General features: G+C 42.5%; 1 protein-coding gene and 1 long non-coding RNA gene across 2 annotated transcripts in view; one reads left to right on the plus strand and one right to left on the minus strand.

Annotated features, from left to right (window-relative positions):
- The window catches only part of Ceacam20 (CEA cell adhesion molecule 20), a 56758-nt gene that overhangs the window by 21622 nt on the left and 11225 nt on the right, over window positions 1–23911 (minus strand). The window lies entirely within an intron of this gene.
- LOC106026446 (uncharacterized) lies at window positions 13734–22558 on the plus strand. Its single transcript, XR_001200078.3, has 4 exons — window positions 13734–13825; window positions 13987–14028; window positions 20155–20331; window positions 21943–22558. It is a non-coding gene; the product is annotated as an uncharacterized LOC106026446 (long non-coding RNA).

Genomic DNA, 23911 nt, shown 5'->3' on the forward strand with positions numbered 1-23911 from the left:
TATAAAAAGCAAACAAATTAACGAGTAGTCAAATTTGGGGAATATTCTGGAATTAAAACGACTCACTTGTTGGGTATGAAACAAAGGAGTTGGGGTGACATTGAGGTGTAGGAAGAGTTTAGGGTGACAGGATGAGTGACAGATGGGGACACTTTGGAGGCTCTGGGTGAGGGGCAAGGTTCAGATGACCAAGTTTGAGCTTCCGAGAGGAGCTGGAGAGGCCAGTGAGCCTGTTGCCAGATTTGGAGTCCTGAAGATTTTTTCTAGGAATTCCTTCCAGGTTCTTGGTGTCCTGATCAAAGAATTGCACAAGAACACAAAAAAGATAGCGAGGATTCACATTTATTAAAGGTGGGGAAAGAAATATACTCTGCAGAGTGAGAGCAGGCCACCGAGAAAGTCCACGGCAGCCACCAGGTTATCGACCCGGATCTTTTCTATCTCCCGGTCCTCCGGGTGATGTCAGCCCTAGGCTGTCCAATCAAAAGCCTGCTTGGTTTCACACCAGATATAAATGAAAGGCTGACGATGGCGCTTTCTGATTGGTCCCAGGTGCAAGGCTTGGGAATTGAGTTCTGCTCAAAGCTTCTGGGTCTCCAGGATTAACAGGCCACGCCCACTCGCTCAGCCAGCCACTCCCACCCCCGTGTCTTGTCTCAGGCCCGCAATTGGCTCTAAAAAATTTTACACACTCTACTTTGCAGTGCTTGCCAATTTCTGTTGTATGAACCACCGTGGATGGCCAAGTTCCAGCTACAAAGGGTTTCACAACTGTCTGGCATTCAGGGACAGTTAACTGCTCAATCAAGCTGGCGTGGGTGGCCCTAGTAGCCACCAGAGGAAGTGGAGGTGGCAATTATTCTCACGGTTACAGCCGCAGAGAGTGGAGACGCTGGGAGGCAGACAGGCAGAATGCTGCACGGAGCTGACCACTTGGTCAGAGTGCCCAGCTGCTCCCCTTACTAAGCTGCCCTGAAGGGGAAAAAATCTTGTCAGTAGCTCTCCCTCCCTTCCTAGACTTCTTTTCTTATATGGTCCTTAAACTATTCCTTTCGTATTCTAATTTCTTTTTGTGTTCTCATCACTAAAGAGAAGCTGCTGTAGCAAGCTTCTTCCTCCCAGGTTCTGTGTACCGACTCAGTCTGCAAAAGATGCCGGCGATCAGGGTCCAATTTCCTTCCATTCCCACGAGGTGGAGCTGCGGAGCCAAGAACGGCCACTAAACAAGGTAACATCCAAGAGTCCCTGCCCCGGGCAGGAGTTTCCTTGTCCCTCACCTGTCACCTCACGTGTGCTCTTCATCATGTAGGGACAGGGATCTGGAGGCAGGGAAAGAAGACAATAAGAGCCTCCTTAGGCTTTATCGAAGCAATTAATTAACTAAAAGCCATTTGTCTCTATGAGTCTATTTGCAAGTTAACCCCAACTAAAGGAGTTAAACCTTTCTACAGGAGTTTCTTTAAGAATAGTTACAAGGAGGGGCTGAGGATTTAGCTCAGTGCATAGGCGCCTGCCTTGCAAGCAGGTAGTCGTGAGTTCAATGCCCGGTACCGGTAAAAAGGAAAAAGACAAAAAAAAGAAAGAAAAAGAAAAGAATAGTTACAAGGAAAAAGAGAGAGAGACAGAGACAGAGACCAGATCTAGAAAGGCACCAGACAGTAAAGTTAGTATAAGAATTTACAACCAAGGAAGGAATGCTCTCTAATAAGAGATTAACCGAGGCAGAGCTGACAGGCAGAGCCCAGAGTAAGCCAGAAACGTGGGAACCAGGATAACTGCCCCCACCTCCAATAACTGCTCCCACCTCCAATAACATCCAAAGGAAGCAAGCGGCATCTACCTAACTTAAAAGAAAACTCTTACTTGGTATATGAAAATCAGCAAACACACATACGGATTTTCCCTCTAGTGTCACTATTGTCCTGCAGTGGAGACATGCGCACTCCTTAATTAATCACAACTGTGAGCTGGCTCCTCCTAGCCAGACTAGGACACAAGGACAGGAGAAAGGCAAACAAAGTCCACCGAAAGGAATGTGCCCGGGAACAGTGGTGCCCAGGGTGAGGGCCTTATGACTTGGGACCCATCCAAAGACAGCCCAGACAGCCAATCACATGGCAGCAAATCCCAGGCATCCACCACCTAGTGGGAAGGGTCCCTATGCCAACCAGGGAAACCAGGAATAAAGGCTTGTGAGCTCACATGCTTCCCCAGACACCCCGCCCTTTCTCAGGGACACCTTGTTCCTGTCCACTTTATTCCTCCTCACAAATAAAATGCCTTCTTTTCTTAAACTGCATCCTTCTAATTCATTATTGCTCCTGAGTTGTTTGTTTTTGTTTTGCTTTTTGAGCCAGGGTCTGCGCTGTTTAGGCTGGCCTTATGCTCACTTTGTAGCCCAGGCTGGCCTCGAACTTGCAACCATCCTCCTGCCTCAGTCTCCCGAGTGCTGGGGTTACAGGCATGTGCCACAGGCCTGGCTGGTCCTGAGTTTCCATTCTAGGGTAGATGCTCATCCTGCTGTGACATGCACTTATAATAAAAACCTGAGCTTGAGGGCCGGGGTGGGAGAGGGGGCGCAGAAAGCTTTGAGGCAACCAAGCGGCCTCTCTGCTCCTGCAGAGCTGGCATGAAACACGCCCTTTTCCTTTCACCAGAGTCTGCCTCTTGTTTTGGGGGAGCACAGGGCAGCACTAACATAGACAGTGCAGTTAGAGACGAGGAGATTGTACGGCTCCAATCACACCTTACTCTCCCGTCCCCAGCCTGCATGCCAGCAGAGGCACCCAGCAGGGAGCTCGGCTCAGCACCGAAACTCATCAGCAAGCACGGGGTATAACATAGGACATGAGATAGGGGAAGGAATTTTGCAGGCCCCAGGATACCTGGGAACATTAGGAGACACCCAAAAACGTATACCGGGCGCTTCAAGGACTCTTCCCACTGAGGCGCAAGAATGCCAGAGAACTTGGCCCACAGATGTTCATTAAAATCTTCCCGCCTAATGTCCCCTGCTTTCTTTCTGACCCTATAAAAGGGGCATAGTTCTCTTTGTTCTCTACAGAAGGTCTTTTTCTTTTTGTCTGCCGCATCCAGGCATGATAAATTCCATGCCTTAGTGTCTCTTTTTCTTCAAAGTAGCTGTTCATCTCATTGTGCATTATATAATCAATTCTCATAAACTGTTTAAGAGAAGTTCTACGCATGCATGAGTCTCTACATGTATACCTATCCTTTCTGTATTAGAGGGAAAAACAGAACAAAACAAGACAAAACAAAACAAATTCCGAGAAAAACACTAAATGAAAAAGACACACAAACAATAATAGCAAAGAGCCCAGAACACTGACAATACAGGCTTTCCAAACAAGGTGGTAGGAGCATAACTAGGTTGTTATTTTACATATCGATCTTCAAGAGTTCCTCAGATCACCGTACAATAATATGCACAATTGTTCCAATCCTATGAATATTAACAAGTTTGCTCCAAGAACTTACAGAGTTTGTAGAACAATCATCTTAGCTATCCTAAGTGTGTTTATGTAATTTTAGACATTTTTCTTTTTCCTCATTTTCCCTGAAGTATTATTTTCTCCCCTGCAAGCAGATTCTTATTTTCACTGTATTTATTAAGGACTTTGTATCTAATGTACTCTTTCCATTTCTTACACTAGGAAGACTGTACAGTATTTACATATGTGAGTTTGATTTATTTCACTTATGAATATGGTCTCAAGCTACGCCCATTTATTTATAAATATCTCAATGTGATCATTCTTTATAGCTGAGTAGTACTCCATTGCATAAAAATACTATATCTTTTTTTTTTTCCATTCCTCAGTTGATGGACACTTAGGTTGTTTCCAAGATCTGGCTATTACAGATTGTGCCGCTATAAACATGGATGCACATATATCACTGTGGTATGATGCTTTCAGTTCTTCTGGGAATATGCCTAGAACTGGAATAGCTGGGTCAAATGGGTCTTCCCATCCCAGCTTTCTGAGAAATCTCCACACTGACCTCCACAATAGCTGCACCAGTCTACATTCCCACCAGGAGTACAGGAGAGTTCCTTTTTCCCCACAGCCTCTCCAGGATTTGTTGTTGGTAGTTTTCTTGATCCTGGTCATTCTTTCAGGAGTGAGATGGAATCTCAGTGTGGTTTTAATTTGCATTTCTCTAATGACCAATGATGCTGAACATTTTTTCATGTATTCATTTTCCATTTGTATTTCTTCATCTGAGAACTGTGTATTCATCTCAGATGCCCATTTTTGGATTGGATCTTTGAATTTTGGGGGTCTGATTTTTTTAAATTTTTATATGTTCTGGACAGAAGTCCTTTGTCTGAGGCACCATTCACTAAGATATTTTCCCCAATTTGTGGGCTTTCTTTTCACTATGCTGGAGATTTCTTTTGACATGCAGAAACTTTTTAATAGGACTTGATCCCAATTATTGATTCTGGGAAGTATTTCCTGTGTGGTTTGATTCCTGTTCATGAATTCTCTACCTACCCCTATGTTTTCAAGGTTTCTACTTACTTTGTCTTCCAGCAGATTTAGTGTTTCTGTTTTAATATTTAGATCTTTGATCCATTTAGATTTTAATTTAGTGATTTTAATTTAGTGATGGTGATAGGCATTGGTGTACTTTTAGTTTTTAGCTTATGGAGAGCCAGTTTTTCCATAACCATTTATTGAAGAGACAATCTTTTTTCCAGTGGATGTGTTTGGCCCCTTTATCAAAGATAAGGTGGTTGAGTGTGTTTGTAGTTGTGGTTGTATCTTCTAATATATTCCATTGATCTTCAGATCTGTTTTCATTACAGCATCATGTTGATTTTATTACAATTGCTTTGTAGTATAACTTCAAGTCATTGATTGTGATGCCTCCTGCCTTGCCTTTGCTGCTGAGAACTGTCTTTGCTATTCTAGGTCTTTTCTGGTTCCAGATGAATTTTAGGAGTGATTTCTCTAGATCTTTGAGGTATGCTAGTGGCATTTTGATTGGGATTGCATTAAGTCTGTATAACAATTTTGGGAGAATGGCCATTTTCACAATGTTTGTTTTTCCTGTCCATGAGCAAGGGATGTCTTTCCATTTTCTGAGGTCCTCTTTGATTTCTTTTTTCAGGGTTTTATAAGACTTCTAGATTTAATAAGCAAATTCAGTAAAATAGGTGGTTACAAAGTCAACACTCAGAGGGCTTGGGCCTGCCTGCACCAACTTTCCGGCAGCCGTGCTTGACCAGCTCCGGGAATTTGGATCTGCCTGCCTGTGCTCTCAACTCTGGAGACTGGGTGGCCTGGAGTGAACGTCCCTGCACCATCCTGAGCCTCAGAAAGGAGTTAAGATCGTTGCTCCTGTTGGCCAGGGAACTTTGTGGCTTCCTGCCACACTGGACCAGTTCAGCAGGGCTTGAGCCTGCCTGCCCCACCTCTAGTGACCCTCTCTCAATCTGGGGAACTGGGCAGCCAGGATCCCAGAAGCTGAGAGCATAGAAGAGGATTTCCAACAGGCCCAGGGGGAGCCTTGGAATAACACTTGAAACACGGAAATATAGGAAAATGACAAAATGAAAGACCAAAATACAATCTTAAGCCTCCAGCCCATCCCAAGAAACTTAGGAGCTATGTACATAGAAGAAAATATATGCCATACACCTGAAATACCTGAAATAATTGCAACTGAAATAAAGAAGCAACTCTGGGAAGCTTTAAAGAAATTCAAACTAGAAATAATCTCCCAGGTAAAAGAAGAAATGATAAAAGAAATGAAGGAGATGCTGAATATATCTAAAGAAGACACAGTTAAAAAATTGGAGGAACTGAACAAAAAGATAGAATCCCTGGATGAGCAATATAAGAAACAAAAAGCATATATGAAGCAGATGCTTTTTAAAAAGATATACAGGAAATCAAAAATTCCATTGAAAGTTATAAAAACCGCCTCAATGGAAGTGAAGATAAGCCTGCCATGGTGGCTCATGCCTGTAATCCCAGCACTCAGGAGACTGAGGCAGGAGGATCATTACAAGTTCAAGACCAGACTAGGCTACAAAGTGAGCTCAAGGCCAACCTGAACCGCACAGCAAGACCCTGTCTCAAAAAGAAAAAAAAAAAAAAAAAAAAGAAAGAAAGAAAATGAAGATAGAATTTCAGACCTCGAAGATAAGATTGCAGCTAGCAAACAGGAAAGGAAAGATCTTTTAAAAATAACAAGGAATCAGGAAATAACAATTCAACAGCTGCAAAATGATCCAAAGAAAAACAACACATGATTGATAGGGATAAATGAAAAAGAAAGGGACAACATAAAAGATGTCAAGAGGATATTTAGAGAATTAGTAGCTGAAAATTTCCCAAGCATGAGAATGGAAACTGACATCAGAATCAGTGAAGCATACAGAACTCCAAATAGCCATAACCAAAATAAAACTACACCCAGACATATAATAATCACCATCCCAGAAATCCAATATAAGAATAGAATATTAAAAGTTGTCAGAGAGGTGCTGGGGATTTAGCTCAGCGGCATAAGGGCCTGCCTTGCAAGCAGGCAGTCGTGAGTTCGATCCCTGGTACCGATAAAAAGGAAAAAGACAAAAAAAAAAAGCTGTCAGAGAGAAAAGACAGATCACCCATAAAGGAAAACCTATCAGAATTACAGCAGACTTCTCAGCACAAACAATAAAGTCAAGAAGAGCATGCAGTGAAGTATTCCAGATCCTAAAGGAAAATGATTTCCAGTCTAGACTGATGTACCCTGCAAGACTGTCCTTCAAAATCAATGGAGAAATAAGATATTTGTATGACAAAGAACAGCTGGAGAACTTCATAATCACCAAGCCAATGCTGCAAAGAATACTGAAAGACAGTTTAGATACACTTAGGAAAAAATCACTAAGCAAAGAAGACAGTTAAACAGAATGGAAAGATAAAGATTCAACAGCAGAAAGATAACCTGTCAACAATAAACCAATATATAACAGTTATAACTATTAATATAAATGGTCTCAATGCATCAATTAAACAGACTTGAAGAATGGAACAAGAGACAAAATCTAACCATATGCTGTCTACAAGAAACCCATCTAACCCAAAAGGATATTCACAGGCTGAGAGTCAAAGGATGGAAAACAATACTACATGCAACAAGAACCCCCCAAAAAAGGGGGTGGCTATTCTGTTTGCAGACAATGTGAACTTTAAACCAATTAATGATCAGAAGAGATAAAGAAGGTCACTATATACTGGTTAGGGGAAAACTTCAAGAGGAAGAAATAACTATCTTAAATATATATGCACCAAATTCCAGAGCACCCAAGTATTAACAGAAATGAAAAACCAAATTATCAATAACATAATTATAACAGGAGACCTTAACACACCATTGACACCAAGGGACAGATAAACCAGACAGAAAATCAGCAAAGAAATAACAGAACTGAATCACACCTATGAACAAATGGACTTGATACACATATACAGAGTGTTCCATCCAACATCAGAATACACATTCTTCTCAGCAGTACATGGGACATTCTCTAAAACAGACCATATATTAGCCCACAGAACATACTTAAATAAATGTATAAGAGTTGAAATTTTCCCATGCATGTTATTGGATCATAGCGCCATGAAATTAGAAATTAATGATAAAAGATACTGCAAAAATCCCACAAACACATGGAAACTGAATAACACACACTTGAGTAATCAGTGGGTCACAGGGGAAATTAAAGAAGAAATTAAACAATATCTACAAGAAAATGAAAATACAAATACAACTTACCGGAATCTGTGGGATGCAATGAAAGCCATCCTCAGAGGAAAATTTCGAGTTCCCACATCAGGAAAATAGAACAAATACAAATGAATAACCTGATGCTACACCTCAAACATCTAGAAAAGGAAGAGCAAGTCAAGCCCAAAGCCAAAAGAATGGAGGAAATTATAAAAATCAGAGCAAAAATTAATGCAATAGAGACTAAGAAAACAATCCAAAGAATCAATGAATCAAAGAATTGGTTCTTTGAAAGAATAAAGAAAATTGATAAGCCTCTAGCCAGCCTTATTTTTAAAAAGGGAAGAAAAAGCTCAAATTCTTACAATAAGGAATGAAAAAGGTGAAATCACTACAGACTCTGTAGAAATACAGAAGATTATCACCACCTATTTTGAAAACCTCTACTTTCATAGGTTTGATAATACAGAAGAGAGGTTGACAGATTCCTAGAAACATATGAAGTACCAAAGCTAGGTCAAGAAGATTTAAAACTGCTGAATAACCCAATTCCTGTTAATGAAATTGACAATGTAATTAAGCTCTTACCTACAAAGAAGGGCCCAGGCCCAGACGGATTCACTGAAGAATTCTACAAGAAATACAAAGAAGACTTAATGCCGACACTCCTCAAACTCTTCAGTGAAATTGAAAGGGAAGCAATCCTTCCTAAGTTATTCCTGGAAGCAAATATTACTCTAGTATCAAAACCTGAGAAAGACCCAACTAAAAAAGAGAACTATAGACCGATCTCCCTAATGAACACAGATGCAAAAACCCTCAGTAAAATATTGGCAAATAGGATGCAGCAAATCATCAAGAAGATTATACACCATGACCAAGTGGGATTCATCCCAGGCATGCAGAAATGGTTCAGCATACGTAAATCAATAAATGTAATCCACCATATCAATAAAGCCAAAAGTAAGAATCACATGATTATTTTTATAGAGGCAGAAAAAGCTTTTGATAAGGCCCAACATTCATTTATGATAAGAACCTTACAGAAAATTGGAATAGATGGTCTTTACCTCAATATGATAAAGGCCATCTATGACAAACCAACAGCCAGTATCATACTAAATGGCCAAAAATTGAAGGCTTTTACTTTAAAATCAGGCACAAGACAAGGATGTCCCTTATCACCGCTCCCATTTAATATAGTACTGGAAATACTAGCCAGAGCAATTAGACAAGAGAGAGAAATAAAAGGCGTAAAGATAGGAAAAGAAGAAGTTAAATTATCATTATTTGCAGATGACATGATACTCTACATAGAAGACCCATAAAACTCTACTGAAAGACTCCTAGATATAATAAATAAATTCAGCAATGTAGCTGGATAAAAAATCAATACCCAAAAATCAACAGCATTTCTATACACTAACAACAAAATCACAGAGAGAGAAATAAGAGAAGCCACACCCTTCACTCTAGCAATCAAAAAAATGAAATATTTAGGAATTATTCTCATGAAAGAAGTGAAAGATCTATATAGGGAAAATTATAATACACTGAAAAAAGAATTTGAAGAGGATCTCAGAGAACAGAAAGACATCCCTTGCTCATGAATAGGAAGAATAAATACTGTGAAAATGGCCATTCTCCGAAAACTGTTATATATATCCAATGCAATCCCAATAAAAATACCAACAACATACCTCATAGATCTAGAGAAATCACTCCTAAAATTCATCTAGAACCAGAAGAGTCCTAGAATAGCAAAGTCAGTTCTCAGCAGCAAAGGCAAGGCAGGAGGCATCACAATCAATGACTTGAAGTTATACTACAAAGCAACAGTAGTAAAATCAACATGGTACTGGAATCAAAACAGAGCCGAAGATCAATGGAATATATTAGAAGATACAACCACAACTACAAACACACTCAACCACCTTATCTTTGATAAAGGGGCCAAACATGTTCACTGGAAGAAGGACAGTCTCTTTAATAAATGGTGTTGGAAAAACTGATTCTCCATATATTGAAAACTGAAACTAGACTTATGCCTGTCACCATGTACTAAATTAAAATCTAAATGGATCAAAGATCTGAATATTAAAACAGAAACACTAAATCTATTGGAAGACAAGTTGGGTAAAAGCCTTGAAGACATAGGTTCTTGATTCTTGAACAGGAATCAAACCGCGTGGGAAATACTTCTCGGAATCAATAACTGGGATCACCTCTTATTAAAAAGTTTCTGCATGTCAAAAGAAATCTCCAGCATAGTGAAAATAAAATCCACAAACTGGGAAACAATCTTAGTGAACTCTCCCTCAAAGGACTTCTGTCCAGAACATATAAAAATTTTTAAAAATCAGACCCCCAAAATTCAAAGATCCAATCCAAAAATGGGCATCTGAGATGAATACACAGTTCTCAGATGAAGAAATACAAATGGAAAATAAATACATGAAAAAAAGTTCAGTTTCATTGGTCATTAGGCAAATGCAAATTAAAACCACACTGAGATTCCATCTCACTCCTGAAAGAATGACCAGGATCAAGAAAACTACCAACAACAAATCCTGGAGAGGCTGTGGGGAAAAAGGAACTCTCCTGTACTCCTGGTGGGAATGTAGACTGGTGCAACTATTGTGGAGGTCAGTGTGGAGATTTCTCAGAAAGCTGGGATGGGAAGACCCATTTGACCCAGCTATTCCAGTTCTAGGCATATTCCCAGAAGAACTGAAAACATCATACCACAGTGATATATGTGCATCCATGTTTATAGCGGCACAATCTGTAATAGCCAGATCTTGGAAACAACCTAAGTGTCCATCAACTAAGGAATGGAAAAAAACAAGATATAGTATTTTTATACAATGGAGTACTACTCAGCTATAAAGAATGATCACATTGAGATATTTATAAACAAATGGACACATCTTGAGACCATACTCATAAGCGAAATAAATCAAATTCACATGTATAAATACCAAAAAGTTTCCCTAGTGTAAGAAATGGTAAAGAATACATAAAATTATGTGGTAATCATGATTCCCCATTATATTGCTTTAAAGCCTTATAATGTTTTCATTCATTAGGTGGAATGGTTTTTTTCTGGGTTGTTTGATTTTATTTTCTCTGATGGTATGAACAGCTATTTTGAAGAAAACAAGACATTATAATAGCTAGTGATGATTTAATATCATCTTGTTTTGAAATCCCACCAAGCTTTTGTTCTTCTGTCTCCATTGCTTTTATCATGTTGTATCTTATTGGATTTTATTACATGTGGTAGTATAAACAAAATTTTTATAGACAAGGAGATAATATAGAATTCATTGTTCGTTTTCTGTTAGTTGGTTCTGAATACCCTGTAATAGTTTCATTCTCTTGAATGGTTTTCCACTGTCTTTTTATGTTTGATGCTATAGTATATCAAGCTATACTCAAATATTTCAAGGAAAGAGACAGTATGGTAGCTACTGTTTTGTCGGATTGTCTTGTGGTGAAACACTATGTTGCTTAAATTGTTCTGTTCTGACGTGTGTTGTTATGTCCTCTTTTGTCTTAATCTTTTTTATATAAAAAAGTCAACACTCAAAAATCAATAACCTTCTTTTACTCACTAAGAGTAAAAACTCACTGAGAGAGAAATCAGGGAAACAACACCTTCATAATAGCATCCAAAAAAATGAAATACCTAGGAGCCAATCTAACAAATGATGTTTACATCCTCTAGATAAAATACTACAGTACTCTGAGAAAGGAAATTGAAGAGGATATTAGAAAATAGAGAGACATCACATGCTCTTGTGTAAGAAGACCCAATATAGTGAACATGGCCACACTTCCAAAACTGTTATACAGATTCAGTGGAATCCCAATCAAAATTCCAATAGCCTATCTCACAGAACTAGAGAAAACCACCCTAGAATTCATCTGGAAGCAGGAGATACCTAGCATAGCAAAGGTAGTCCTGGGCAACAAAGACACAGTGCCTGACTCAAAATTACACAATAAAGACACTGTGATAAAACCAGTGAGGTACTGGCAAAAACAAACAAAAACAAAAGCAGACCCAAAGATCAGTGGAATAGATTGAAGAGGCAGAAACAACTCAGACACTCTACACATGCTGAAGATTAAAACTGAACTGTATCATTCACCAGGTACTAAACCAAATCAAAACGGATCAAATATCTTAATATTAAAACAGAAACATTAAATCTGCTGGAAGATAAAATAGGTAAAACTCTTGAGGACATCGGTGTAGGCAAAGACTTTATGAACAAAACCCTCATTGCACAGGAACTGTTGTAAAGAATCAAATGGGATCTCACCCTACTGAAAAGCTTTTGCACAACAATAGAAACCATCAAGAGAGCGAAGAGACCGCCCACAATGTGGGAGAAATGTTTGCCAGCTGTTCCACAGACAAAGGATTATTACCAAGAACATATAAAGAACTCAAAAATCAGTTTCCCAGATTTAAAGACTCATTCCAAAAATGGGCATCTGAGATGAATACACAGTTCTCAGATTAAGAAATACAAACTGCAGGTAAATACATTAAAAAATATTCCATATCATGGGTCATTTGAGAAATGCAAATTAAAACAACACTGAAGTTCCACTTCACCCCAAAAAGAATGGCTAGTATCAAGAAATCAACCAATAACAAATGCTGGAGGGGCTGTGGGGAAAAAGGAACTCTTCTCCACTGTTGGTGGGAATGCAGACTGGATTCCTCAAAAAACTAGGATTGGAGGTCCCAATCAACCCAGCTATCCCCCCTTCTGGGTATCTTCCCAAAAGAATTAAAAACTTCATACCATAATGATATATGTGCACCCATGTTTATAGCAGTACAGTTTATAATAGCCAGATCTTGGAAACAACCTAAATGCCCATTGACTGAGGGATGGATGAAAAAGATGTGGTGTTTTTGTACAACAGAGTACTACTCAGCTATAAATAATGATAAACGGGACACTTTTATAGGTAAATGGATGCAACCTGAGATCATACTCATTAGTGAAATAAATAAGACACACGTATAAATATCATATTGTTTCATTAGTGTGAGAAGCTGAAAGATAAAACATATGTATATATATTTAAAAATAGTTAAGATAGGTCTACTAGTGATTTCTCTGAGTTTGATGAAGAGAAAGATTTGTGCTGTTATTGTTTGGACAATTGAATTCCGATAATCTTGTGCTCTGGGTGAATGATATGTACCATGGTTACCCCTGATTGATGTACGTTAAACTTTTGTTGCAGGTTTTTTTGCTCTTCTTTTTCTCCTTTCTTTTTATCAATGAATAAAGTGGATTTGAAAATAAAAGAGCATAGAGAAAAAAATGTCATTACACTTAGCTGCTTGTCCCCTTGCCATTTCATGCCTTGTTTAATTATTTTTCATCATGCACAAGAACTTGGAAATCTGTCTCCAGACTCCACCACCCATGATAACAGTCCGAATCTTAACCTCCAATAACATTCAACATCCAGACAGTTTTAGGAAGGGTAGAATCTACTGTAATCCCCCATTTTACAGACAAGGAAAGTGAGGTTAGGAAGACCAACAGCCTGCCTGATGGCTCACACGGCTTAGTAATAAACCTAGGATTTACAACCAGTATAATTATCTTTCCAAAGGTGCAGGCTGGATCCTAGCACTGTTTTCCTGCCTTTCCCACCCCATAATTGAAGTCACCAGGCTTATGTTCAGAGGATCGTAAATTTATAAGATCATGGTCCTGTGAGTTTACAGCCTGGGCTCACAGGAAGACCCCTCAGCCTTGCTCATACATTTGGGGTCATCCCAAGAGACTTTAAAAACACCGACAGAAAGAAAGATAAACAAATAAAATACTGCTCAACAATTCACATGAAATTGTGAGTCATGAAATCATGTAACTACATCTAAAAAACACATTGGGCGGAGTGCTTGAAACCTACCATTGAGAGGAAATGCTAAAAATAACACAGCTAACTTTTTAAAGCGGATCAGCGACTTGCAGAGAGGGAACTCACTGCAAACAGACCGATCTGTCCAACCATCTCCAAAAGGACAAAGGTACTGGCGCAAGCCTCTGGGGGATCTGAGATCTGTCTTCGAAAAGCAACAGGCCAGTGTCCCTGAAAGAAGCACAGAATGACGTTTCTGGGTTCTCAGACACCCTGGCCCTGCTCAAAGACAAAATATCTACCCCTTCCCTATTTTGTCTCCTTATTTAGGAAGACCCAGAACCTGGATGATTTACGTTCTACTTCATTTCCGTGAGTTTTTTCCTTTTCTCTCTCTTTTTCTTTTTACGGGAAATTGAACTCAGGATCTCACACTTGACAGGCAGGTGCTGTGCCACTGAGCTATATCTTCGGCCTTACACTGTATTTTGGAATAATCTTGTCAGTCCGATTTCCTGTGCAGTACTGATTACCATTTACAAGGTTGTAGCTGCTTCTCCAAGATTTAAAAAAAATGTGACTCATGTTTAAATAACGCATTGCTTCTCTGGTGTGGAAAACAAAATATACAAAGAAGCCTTATAAATACAATGTGCAGACTCCAGCACTTATATCCTGTGAGAGCCACGCTTAGCCTCCCGAGCTGGACTGGCTGTCTTCACGCATAATCGGCCGTCCCTGGCAGCGCGTCTCTTTTTCCCGAAGAGCACAAAGAGTGAGAACTTTTCACTGCCATCTCTCTTCTGTCGCCTTTGCAGGGCTATCATTGTCCATGACTCTGCCAGAACTTTTTATTTAAACAGTACCACAGTCTTGCATCATTTTTGGTATGACTGATGTCCTACAGTAGGACAGCAATGGAGGTGCGAGGCTTCTGGGGGGAAAAGAGGTGGCTCAGGCTGCGGGAGTTTTCGGGGAGCAGGTTCACAGGCAAGGCTGCTCTTTTAATCAGGTGAAGTTTCTCGGGGAACAGCCACTGAGGTCACCTCTTTCTGAGCTAAGCTCCCGATTTCTTCTTCCTTCAGAAGGAAAGAGCCAGGCAGAAAGGTGGATGGAGGTGGATATCAAAAACATCTTCTCTGTTTTATTGTTGTAGACAACTATAAATTTCTTTTCATAAAAGAACAGTTTGGAACTGGGTGTGATGGCATATACCTGTCATCCCAGCACTCTGGAGGCTGAGACAGAAGGATGCTGTGAATTCAAGGCCAGCCAGAACTACTATGTCTCAAACTAGCAAACAACAAAAAGAAACATGGCTTTTCCAAGCCATTCCTGCACCAGGTAGTGTGGATCCTTGCGCTTTAGTGGTAACAGAAATTAAAACAAAAGGATCAGGGCTGTGAGTTTGATCCCTAATACAAAACAAAAAGAAAAGAAAAAGAAAGAAAGGAAATTAAAATAAAAGTGACAGGGGCTGGGGATTTAGCTCAGCGGCATAAGCGCCTGCCTTGCAAGCAGGCAGTCGTGAGTTCGATCCCTGGTACCGATAAAAACGAAAAAGACCAGAAAAAAAAAAAAGTGACAGAATAAATTTATAGTCATAAGGTTTAAGTGGAAAATAAGGGAAGAAACACAGAGAGGACCCCAGCCAGCTTCAGTAACTAGAAGAGGCACGGCTCATGAGGAGGATCACCCTGGCCTGTTTGCAAAAGAATGGAGGCCAATTTTGGGGGATCCTGGGATGCTGAACCCATTTTCATAGCTCAGGTTGGATCCTCAGGACTAGAGGGGCAACTCAGGTCCCATGGGGGGGATCCTTGGGACCTGGGGAGCCTTAGTCACGGGGGGCTCTGCTGGAACCCAAGGTACAGGGCAATGGAGACTCGGGAGTGTAGGCACTGCCAGCCTTGAGATAAGGGCGGTGAGATAAGCTAGGAAAGTTGAGGACTGACCAACAGACAGACACTCCCGGAATGACTAACAGGCTGGTAGGCAGGGCCAAGAAGCATTCCAACAGTTTCAGGGAATGAGGGCCAAGTTTTACTCTGCTTTTAGTTACTAGTGGACACCTGCAGGCCCAAGTGAAGAGTCGATTTCTAGCAAAAAGCACCTTTAAATTCCTATGAGAAGAGAACGCAGATCATGCTCTTAGTAAGTCACAGGTTACCGGCCTGGGAATTGCTCCACTGTGTCTGTAGTGGTCTCTTCTGGGTCAGGACTAAGTCAGTTTCTCTGAATAACCAATCAAAACACCACCACCACCACACACACACACACACTCACACACAAAGTACATTTGATGTTTCATGCTTCCACTGCGCTGCTATTGAATTTTCCAAGCGTTGCAGGGACAGTCACATGCTGAGACTTTTGTGTGCATCTGATGGGGGGAAGGCAGTCCCCAGGAAGGACCCCTGGGTGCTCTCTGGCAGGGAACAAAAGGAAGTCGCCTCTGGGCTCCTCAAGATGACCCAAAACAGAACCAACACTCCCAGGGAGCAGATGCTCCCAGGCCCACGGCAGGTCCTAGAGTGACTGTAGGCGGGACTGTAATGCTTCGGCTCCACCCTGGGGCAGCACCCCAGATGCACGCAGCTGGGCTGAGGACACCTCAGGAAACAGCCAGCCACTCCAGCACTGGGTTCTTCAAAGTCGGGGGCAGGAACACCCCTTGCACAACTTCTGCTTTCCAAACCCGTGGGAGGAAAAGCCAGCGTGGTCCCTGCAGCCTGCGGAGCAGCCACAAGGCCACCGCGGTACACCTGCATGCGTTCTCCTCAGCTTCCTCCAGCCGGATTCCACCACAGTGGCTCCCCAAAGATGGTTCTGATCATCTCTGGTTGCGGTGCACTCCGCTTCCAATTGAATCTGGGATGAGGGTCCCAGTGAATGACACCCCTTCTCCCTGACCTAAAGGCAGAACCAACTGGTAGAGGGACAGATACACAGAAGGAACTTGGATCAGCATGTCAGAAGCGTCATGCTGGATGACATGCAAAAGGCCAGCGACCTGGGCAGTTAAAGAGTTTACCAGCAGGTAACTAATAGAGGAAAGACAAGAGTCTTATTTAGGCCACTGAGTGCACCATCACGAGGGACACGGGCAAATTTCCAAGAGAGGAATCACACATCAGGACAGGAGATGAGGGGTTTATTAAGGATGAAGAAAGAGTCCAAGTCCTCAGACCTACAAATGCATTTTCCCTGCTCTCTGATCATCTTCTAGGAACCCCTGGCTGCTGACTGAAGTTGTACATCAAAGCTGAAAACCATCAAGGCCTCTCTTGGAGACCTCAGAAAGCCTCTTCAGATTTAGAGGAGTGTCTCTGCATGTTTTAACCTTTTTGGAAAAGATGCAGCATTGGCTCAGGGGAGGAAAGGATGGTGTCTTTTGTCTTGTGCTGTTTTGAGTCCTCATTAGTGCCGTGCTTCACGACTGCCCAGGACACGCTGGGCAGAGACGTATGCTGTCAGCAAAGTTGAAGGACTGGGAATTCTAACCCTTTTGCCACGGATTGTCATAAAACAATAAGCAGTACAAGCAAACGTGAAGTGGTATCACCACCTCTGCCTCCTGTCGCCTGACTGAAAGCATCTGCCTGTGACAGATTCAGACTACCTATGGCCTACATCACCCAGAAATGTAGTGCTGTGTCCGGTAGCAGTCCAAACCAATGTGCTGCTCAGCTCGGCAAAGGTGCTGGGGATCAGGGTTCTAATGTCTTGTTTCCAGCCATATCTATGGTGTTGTGCTTGTCTCCAGAGTCCAAGAGAGTTCCTCACTGAAAGGATTTTGCCCTAAATGAGATGCTGTAGTGGTGGGAGGAGCTGGGAGGTGAAAGGTCAGCTTCCCCACCCCTAAGCAATTCACCTGTGGTGTGAAATGAATTCCAATGGGCTACCTGTGCATCAGTAATGCCCCTTAGGCTCCACCCCAAACCTAAGCTATGTGTATGCCCCCACACCACGTGACTGGCAGAGAGAATACCAGACTTCAGTGATCAGGGGGTTCTCTCTCTGTATTCTTAAAATAAAGGCCACTTTACTTTATATTCTGTCTTCTAACCACGCCGAAAGCTCTTTCATAATGGTTCCCTGACCAGGAACAGCAGGCGAGTGACTCCTGGGTCCCTCCCAGTCTGAGTCCCCTGCCGGTTCATGGACTCAACACGTGGGAGCTGCTCACTTGTCACTGCTGGTTTGCAAACACCATCAGTCTAATTCATTTACCACAGGTGAGCTAATTCTGCCCGAAGATTACTCCATGCTAGTGGGCCGGCCCGATGCCAGATTTTCTTTCCCTTCCCTGCACTGGGGTAGCGCTCTTGCGTCCCTTGGGCAGAGCCGCTACTGTAATTCACAGGAACTCCACTCATGCCTTTTTGGTGACAATCAAAAAACATGAATTTTGGAACCGATTACCGTCGGTCTAAGAGGCCAGGTGACAGCCTGACCTGCCTCAGGCCACGGTCAGTTGGCTCACTTTACGGTGATTTGGTCATGGGGACTACTTCCTGTCCCCCAAAAAAACATACCGATGTGGTGCCTGGTTCAAAAAGCAACCTAGAACCAAAAAAAGCTGAACTTTTATTTATGGCTCATCACATTGGCGACAAGTTTGCAAAAACTCTCCATCTTTAGGCCTTTAAGACTGTGTCCCTCTCTCCCTCTGCTCCTCCAGGATCCCTCCCCCACCCCACACTTAGGGGGTGGCTTCTTTCTTTCCAGCTTTTCCCCTGTATCTCACACTCCAAACCCGGCAGCTTTCTCAGTGCATCCTTCAGTCCCCGATTCACCCATTTCTCAATCCCTCCCCGCACCGTGTGCCAACCCACCTTCCCAGGTGCACACCAGGATGGGGGAGGAGCACACGGACAGCGCTGGGCTGCACGCAGGCGGGGCCTGCACCGTGTTCACCAACCGGCCTGGCCTGCACCTGCCGTGGCCCCCCAGCAGGCTCCACACCTCACCTCCCGAGCAGTCCCAGCCCCAGCCCCCACCTTCGAGCTCAGAGTGGCTCTGGGCGGTGCTCGGAGGAGGAGACAACGGGATGCGGCAGGAGGAGACAACGGGATGCGGCAGGAGGAAAAGGGGCCAATTCAAGAGATCTCTATTAATTAATCTACAAAAGGCTTCACACCAGCCTTATTTATTATAGTTCAAATTGGCCAAATATATTTGAGTGCACTCTGACTTTATAAGATATATCTGTTGTTTGTTCAGTCCGTTTATACTGTACAGATCCTCTGTCCATGTCTGTCCATTTGCCTGGTTGGTAAACAGCTGTTCAAGTTTTTACTTGACATCAACAATTTTTTCCTTTTTTACATTCTCAAACCATTTAATCAAGGTTTATTTGGTTACAGAGTAAAAAACGTGCTTCCACCTAGTTTGCCAGCTGGTCAAAATGGTGCTAAAACTGGTTAAACAAAATCTCTTGGGGTGAGGAGACATTGGACAAGACTTCATTGATGAATGGGGAAAGTGGCCGCCTGGTAATTTTACCATCCTTGTTTATTGATTGAGGCCTCCAATAGTCTCCATAGCTTATGGGAGACACCTCAACTGAAGTTCATATGACTAAGACAATTCAGTGGTGCTGATCTGATGGTATATTCATGCTTTCAAATATAAAATTGGGATTGTTTCTGCTGCCTTTTTCTTGTGTTTCAGACAAAAGATACAAATCAGACCAACATTAGGAAACCAGTCAAATAATTTTTAAACAAAAATTTATATAATATATGATGACAAGTATTTTGTTTCAGATCCAGACATATGCTTAGAGATGCTTCACAAATTTCTTCAGTGTTCAAATGTTAAAACACTCATGGTTAATAGCCATTTAAGGTTCTATGTTAAGCTTACTGCCTGTACTGCACTGTACTATTATCAAGCTTCTGGACGTTCAACAACTGAAATTAAGAGATAATTATAAATTCCTTTTGGATTCCTTTTGCTGGGATCCACCAGATTTTTTCCAGAAAGGTTATATGATGCATGCAAAACAGCAAGACCAACACTGGGGCAGAGGCCAGGCTTGAGCCTTTCCCAGCCTGTGCGCCTGCCCTGGCTCTGCCCTCTGCTGAGCCATACTTAACTATACTCAACTGGCGTTAAATGACACCGTAGCTGATCGCTCTCCTAAATAAAAAGGTAAAGGTAATAAAACAGGCCATCCTCCAAAAGTCAGATGGCAATAGCATTTTAACAGCATACTTATATATGACAACAAATGACATGTCAGTTCCTAAAATTCCCTGGACCTTATCCTCCTAATGGGAAGCCATTACTGAAGTTATGATCATAAATACCCTGTTGATTGTATTATCTGACTTCTGAATACTTAATTGACTCTACAGATACCTTCCACCATGGGCCAGATCCCAAGACAAAAGGCTAAACTTGGCCCTCAAACCCCACAGGGAGACCTTCTTAATATGGCTTTTTGTGTTTTCAACAACAGAGATAAAAAATAACAATCTGATCTTTTAGCAGTGACACTTGGAGCTCTGAGACAGATAAACTGATACAACGTGGAGCTGCCTGAGCCCCTCCTGGACCATGCTTCAAATGCAGCAGAAGGACATTGGGCAGGAGAGTGCCTCATCCTGGTGTTGCTTTGGGGCCTTGCCCCAGGGCTACTGGACTGTCCTAGCCACCAGAGAGTGGGTAAGCCATCTAACTTCTAGCCCTCACAGGAAATGCCAACACTGCCAGATTCATTACTGACAGATCTGCTTGGATTTGCTGTTGAAGACTGACAGGGCTCAGGGCCAACAACAGCCCCCATTAAGGTGTCCTTCTCAGAACCCCAAGTCCCACTAGAGGTCTCAGGTAAGACATTCTCTATACTTGTGGACATAGAGGCCATGTGTAGGGTTCTTCCTGAGTTTTCAGGCTACTATATTAAGTTCTCAATCTCTATAGGGGTATTGACAGCTAACCTATACAGCCTTTACAGACAGGGCCTATTTCATGCAGGTTCTAGACTGCTTCTTCATGGCTTCCAAACATTTACAGGGACTTCAACCTATAACTAAGCACCTTTTAGACAATGGTTTTCTTAAACCTACCCATTTACCCAATAATACTCCTATTCTCCTGGTATTCAAGCCTGATGGGTCTTACCCTCTAGTACAAGATCCTAAGATACTCAGTAGTGCTGTTACCCCAATCCACCCAGTGGTGCCAAACCCTTATACCATGCTCTCATATCCCTCCCTCCACCACTCACTTTACAGTCCTAGATCTTAAGAATGCCTTTCTATTCCTTTGTGTTTATGCAGACTGATCCAGACACTGACATCTCAACAGCTTACACCTGTTATCTCTAGTAAACCCTCTCTCCAGGGGTACATAACACCCCCTTCCTTTCCTATTCATCAGTTTCTCAGACACAACCCTGGTCAAGACTGACAGATAAATTTGACACACATGCCTTACCACAAAACTCTCAAATATTTTCTTACCTTTGCTTATACCTTTTCAGGATAATAAAAGCCTTTCCCACAACCAGAGAGACTGCTGATATACTTACTAAAGTCCTGTTACAGCAAACCATCGCAAGGACTACAACCAAGGTGGAGCGGCCCATACTTGATCTTCTCAGCAACCTCAACAGTGGTCAAAGTTGCTAGACTGCCATCCTGGTTCACATCACTCAAGTGGTGCCCTCCCAACCCTAAATCTAACCGTCCTTTTGCCCACGCATCTCCCCCTCATCAAGGCCTCACAGCCACAACTCTCAGGCTAAGTCATGTTTTATTATCCAATTCAGTTCCTAATTTCTTACATTCTATTAATTATCCTTTTTACAGCAAGACTCTCAACAGTCTTTCCTAAAGACCCCCACATCATGCATAAGATCATCTTCATGTTGTTCTATGTGACAACTGTTTAGTTCTGTCTACCCTCAGCTGTTTGGTCTAATGTGACATCCCTGAAGGCCTAGGCTCTTACCTTCCCTATAGTGACACAGCCATGGCCATCTCCACCCCTCCTATTCTTTCCAGCTCAACTCCTGGACCAGAGACAAGCCCTACATACCTACACTTTTAACTTTTATCTTTTCAGATGGAGGAATAATCACCTCTCATAACTTCACTCCTCCTAACCCCACACTTATTTTTCAGAATTCTACCTCACCATTGCAATGATTCTACCTCAACATGGTCCTGATAAAATGACATATCTAAATCAAAGGCACCTTTCCTCCTCCTGGGTCATTAAATATGATAGTGGCCTGCCTTCTCATAACACCTTGTCTCTTTGTTTTTCTAGTCTAACATGTGGGCATTCACCAGTGATAAAGTTGTCTTGGTTAAAACACCTGGCACCAGCTTCTACATGGACATCAACTATCATCCTGTCGACCTTCCTAAACCCCAGGACAGCGCCCCCTTCCAGCAGGAAGTAGTAGAAGAAAGAAAAACTCTGCCCTTTTTCCTAATAATATAAAAATGGGAATGAAAGGATTTTGCCCTAAATGAGATGCTGTAGCAGTGGGAGGCGCTGGGAGGCAAAAAGTCATCTTCCCTGCCCCTAAGCAATTTTTTTTTGTCTTTTTGAGACAGGATCTCACTATGCAGTTCAGGCTGGCCTTGAGCTCACTTTGTAGCCCAGGCTGGTCTTGAACTCGCAACGATCCTCCTGCCTCAGCCTCCCGAGTGCTGGGATTACAGACGTGAGCCACACGCCTGGAAACCCCTAAGAAATTTATCTGTGGCACAAAATGAATTACAATGGGCTACCTGTGCATCAGTAATGCCCCTTAGGCTCCCCCAAACCTAAGCTATGTGTATGCCCCCACTCCACATGTCTGGCAGAGAGAATGCCAGACATCAGTGGTCGGGGTGTTCTCTCTCTGTATTCTTAAAATAAAGGCCACTTTACTTTACATTCTGTCTTCTAACCGCGCCAAAACCTCTTTCACTTACTATGTCCGTACTCCCGCCTGAAGGAGGAGAAAACACGAAAAGGAGGTCTTCCTTCAAGGGCTTGTTCCAGAAACACAAATCTCTTCTGCTCATATGCCGTTAACCACAGCCTGGTCACGTGCCCATGTCTGCTGCAAGGAATGCTGATTAATACAGTCTCCATCTTGGATCACCTCATTCCCAGTGTAAACTTCCACAAGCATGAAAGAGAGGTTTGTAGTTTCGGGAAGCACCACTAGCTTCTTCTAGATTGTATGAATTTACTCCGGCATTGCTTTTACTGGGAGGGCAGGTCCTTTATCATGCAGTAGGAGGAGGCAGGGGAAAGTGTACTCTCAAAACCAGGGAGGGACAGATCGGAACCAAGCAAGCTATTTTAACTCACAAACATACCAACTGCTTAAGGCGTGTGAGGGTCCCCCAGCTCTGGGTTCCTCACTGGGCCACCGATGGCACTGTAGGTGAACAGGTCTGTCTTCTATGGGACCGTCCTCCCATGACTACAGCATGTATTGGTGAGCCCAATACATGTCAATACCGTTTGTCCACAGGCTGCGTGATGCCGGATTGGGGCAGATGCTTCCAAAACTGGAAAGGGGCAGAAATGGTTTCGATTGGGAGTGACGGGGGTGTCCTTCCATGGAAAGTTGAGAAATCTGGGTTAAGGCCTCCTCTAGTGTCTAGCAGGGCCCTACAGTTCATCCTTATCAAATACTGGTGATTGTCCCTGTGTAAGCTTTTCATCCTGTGGCCAAACCCCTGGAGGAGAGGTTCGTTTTGACTCAAGATTTCAGAAGCATCAGTCCCTAGGCAGCCAGCTCCACCACCCTAGGCCTTCAGGAGGGCGGAACCATCATGGTAAAGCAAACCTGCTCACCTCCTGGCAGGGGGAAGTAGACAATGTAAAAGGACAGAGAGGAAAGGCTGGGAACAACTTAGAGCCTTCAAAGATACGGCCTTGGTGGTCCCCTTGCTCCAACTGGGCACTGAAGATTTTTAGCACGAAAAAAAGCGAGAATATAAAGTAAAAATAGCCTTTATTCTAAGGCCGTGGAGAGGAGTCCAGGACCATAGACAGTGTAGTAACCTGTCCAGAAGGTGGGGCATGGGATTACATATAACCTCTGACCTGGGTGGCCCTTAGGGCGGGCATTGATGATGTGTGAAGAGCTGATTGGAACTTTCTGTGCATGCAAACAGGAAGGGGAGGTGCAATTAAGGCTGAAGAAGAAGCAAGAAGTGGAAGGCATTTCCATGGCCTTCTGCCACGTCAGACCACTGCCATCACCATACAGTTTATTCTAGGGAAGAAC

Source organism: Cavia porcellus, unplaced genomic scaffold, assembly GCF_034190915.1.
Source record: "Cavia porcellus strain 051 isolate PalLab524CR breed Dunkin Hartley unplaced genomic scaffold, mCavPor4.1 scaffold_7, whole genome shotgun sequence".
NCBI classification, from domain to species: domain Eukaryota; kingdom Metazoa; phylum Chordata; class Mammalia; order Rodentia; family Caviidae; genus Cavia; species Cavia porcellus.